Source organism: Elephantulus edwardii, unplaced genomic scaffold (genome assembly GCF_000299155.1).
Source record: "Elephantulus edwardii isolate Elephantulus edwardi_28Jun2011 unplaced genomic scaffold, EleEdw1.0 scaffold00060, whole genome shotgun sequence".
NCBI lineage: Eukaryota > Metazoa > Chordata > Mammalia > Macroscelidea > Macroscelididae > Elephantulus > Elephantulus edwardii.
In genome coordinates, this window is record NW_006399810.1 from 8,451,627 (window position 1) to 8,455,421 (window position 3,795).

Consider the following 3,795-nt stretch of genomic DNA (forward strand, 5'->3'; position numbering starts at 1 on the left):
GCGATTCAGGTCCTCCTGTTTCAGCAAGCAGGGTTGTGTCATCCACATAACGTAGGTTGTTGATAATTCTTCCACCAATCCTGATGCCACATTCCTCCTCGTACAGCCCAGCATCTCAGATGATTTGTTCTGAATACAGATTGAGAAGGTATGGAGACAAAATACACCCCTGACAGACACCCTTCTTGATTTTGAACCATGTAGTGTCTCTTTGCTCTGTTCTGACTACTGCCTCTTGGTTCAAGTATAGGTTTCGCATTAGCACAATCAAATATTCTGGGATTCCCATTCTTCTCAGAGTTAGCCATTACTTGTTGTGATCCACACAGTCAAAAGCCTTTGCATAGTCAATGAAGCACACATAGACATTCTTCTGGTATTTTCTGCTTTCTGCCAAGATCCATCTACCATTAACTATAATATCTCTAGTACCACGACCTCATCTAAATCCAGCCTGTACACCTACAGTTCTCTGCTGACATATTGTCAAAAACCTTTCTGTAGCTTTTCATAAAAGTATTGTTGTTATATGTTATTGAATCAGAACTGACCAATAATTGATCTGCCAGCAGATTTTTAGAGACAGTAAGTCACACAAGAGGAGATTGTCCATCCTTTTCCCATGAAACAGCTTGTGGATACAAACCATGTGCCTTTGGATTGTAGCACAACTTCTTACCACCAGCCCACCAGAGTTAGCTTACTAGACTCATACAGTATTTGTGCTTTTGTGACTGACTTACTTCACTCAGTATACTATCATTCCATTTCTTTGAAATTATGAGGTATTTAGTGGAATCATTGCTATTCTTTATTATTGCAAAATATTCCATTGTGTGTTATGTAACACAGTGGTTTTATCCATTCATGTGTGAGAGAGCATTTAGGTTGCTTCCATATCTTTACTATTCTGAACAATGCTACAATAAAAATAGGAGTATATACATATCTGTTCATGCCTGAGCTTTTATTTAAGATATATACTTAGTAATAGAATTTTTCATCAAATGTTATTTTTATTTCTAAATTTTAAGCATAGGCTATACTGATTCCCATAAGGAGCTCTGGGGGTCTGTGTAACCCATAGGAACTTGGTTCAAATCTGCCAGTGGCCCCAAAGAAGATAAGCAATATCCTCTCATGATTTATTGTCCCTGATACGCCACTGCAGGGTCAGCTATGAGTTCTGTTGCTGAGTTGGGTTGATATGCATTATGTTGTCATTTTGATTTTCCATTCTTTGACTAATGATCAGAATAATTTCCTCAAGTGGGGGTAAATCACCTCGTATATTATTTGGTGAAGAGTCTATTAATGTCTTCTGCCCAATTTGCAGTAACTTTTAGAGATTAGTCAATTGTTGAATGCATTTTAATGTTAATTTCTCTAGAAAACTGATGCTGTTAGGTATATTTTCCATGTTGAAACCTTCCTTGATAAAGCAATCAAAACTTTGTTCATTTTTATTCCTTAAGTAGTTTATTTCCTTATTTGTAGGATTTTTAACACTTAGGATACCACTTGATTTTTTTTAAATCATATGTGCACTTTGCAAAGATTTTTCTGGTGTGTCACTTGGTTTCTTGTTCTCTAAAAAAGGTATTTTTGTGTTTTTAATTTTCCAGAAGTTTAATTTATAAATTTCTTCTTCTATGGATAATTTTTGAGTGATATTTAAGAAATCTCTGCCTAGTCAAATTTCAAAATTATATCTGAATATTTTTACCTTTAAGTTTTATATTAGCTATAGCTTATTTTACATCAAATTTGTCTTATGGTATGAGGACAATGGCTATGGATGATAAAAGAAAAATTGTTGCCTTTGAGCTGTGGTGTTGGAGAAGAGTATTGAATATACCATGGACTGCTAGGAAAACAAATAGGTTCATCCTGGAGAGTGTGAGACCAGGTAGCTCCATGGAGTCAAGAATTCTGAAGCTTCATCTGACATACTTTAGGCATGTTGCAAGAAAGGGCCAGTCCTTGGAGAGGGATATCATGCTAGGAAGGGTGGAGGGACAGTGCAAGAAAGGAAGACTTTGGGTGAGATAGATTGGCTCAGTGATTGGGGTAATGGAGACAGGTGCATCTGAGACGTTGAGGTTGGCTCAGGATAGACTAATGTTCAGAGCTGTTGTACATAGGATTGCTATGAGTCACAAGCAACTTGACAGCACACAACAATAGCATGAAGTATGGATTAAAAGAGTTTTGTTTTATTTTATTTCTTATTTTTTGCAGTGTTGTGTATTATCAAGCTGGAACTGATCCACAGCTGACCCTGCAGTGGGTTTTCAGAGGCAATTAATTGTTAGGGAGGAGATTGCCCATCTCCCTCAGAGAAGCTGCTGGATTTGAATCACATGCCTTTGGGATTGCAGCTCAGCTTCTTATCACTATGTAAATACCATTTTTTGAAAAGGTCACCTTTCCCCACTACCGTACCTTTAGATTTTTGTAGAAAAACAGTTCACAGATAATTAGTTTGCATTTTCCTCCATAGAACAGTTTCTCAGATGAGTGAATGAAGGAACTTCCTGTAAGAATACCTGATTTTTGACATGGAGTCCCTGTAGAGTCTTCTATCTTGGGAACTGCTCTGCTCTGTTCTTATTAAAGACAGTCTGAAGCAGGCTGACCCTAGACCCCTTTACCACGATTACTGCTTGACACCCAATGGTTTTCCAGTGTTGTCCTGATGAAACTGTGTCTGTCACTGTTATTTTCTTGACCTAACAGTGTACGAGTGGGAATGACCCATTCAGAGGAAAGAGGGGAGAATGAAGACTATGACAAGAAAGGTATTCCCAATTCCTTCCAAAAATATATTTCCTGATTCTCTTCCATGTTGGCCCTACTAATACACAGGCATTAGCACTTTTGCTTCCTTGAGGGGATGCCTGTGCCAGGTGCTGAGCACACAACTGATCCATTGCCACCTATTTCGTGTGACAGCCTGCAAGCTGACTTTGGGGAAAGAGACCTGGAGGTCTTCATTTGCTCTCCATCTTGACTGATTTGCTTTTTCTTTTGCAGATAACTTAATTATCTAACTAGAAGATTATCTTGAATTAAAATTTTGCACTTTTATTCATGATTCCAGACCTCAATTGGCAATCAGTAGGTTGAAAGTATTTCAATTAGAAAAAATCAAATTAATTCTTTTTTTTTTTTAATAAGGAGTAAAAACTACTTTTTTTCTCCACTCTTGGGAAGCAGAAATTAGGTGGAATTCTTAAAATGAAAAAGAACAATTATATCTCCCTCATTTATTTTATCCTCTTTCCCCCGCCTCTCTCTTTTTTGTCCTCTAAAGCCCGAGAAATTACTAGGGGGAGAAATCATTCCACATATGTTATTCCCAACTGAAGTTCTGGCATAAATCACACCCTTAATGTCACTTATAACTTAAAATGCAAGATTTGTTAAGGTAGGATTTGAGTATTGGATTTGGGGTGATAATAGGCAATGCCTTATCTTTTATGTATCTTGTTTTTTGTTGGTCACAGTCAGAATAAAAAGACGAAATAAGTAGAGGAGGGAAAAACCACATTTTGCTAAATCTTTCTCTTTTCTAAGCTTTTTTTCCCCAAAGCTTATTCTAAATGGTTTTTTTCCTTATCAGATATTTATCAGGTTGAATAAAACCTTAGGATACTTTTCAAAGATGAGCTGCTAGGACTACATGCAGAGTTCTGCTTAGTGAAATTAAGGTACACTATAATTGAAAGGTCATATTTTTCAATGCCACAACTAAATTAAAAAAATAGAAGCTGCTAGTATAAAAGAAAAAAA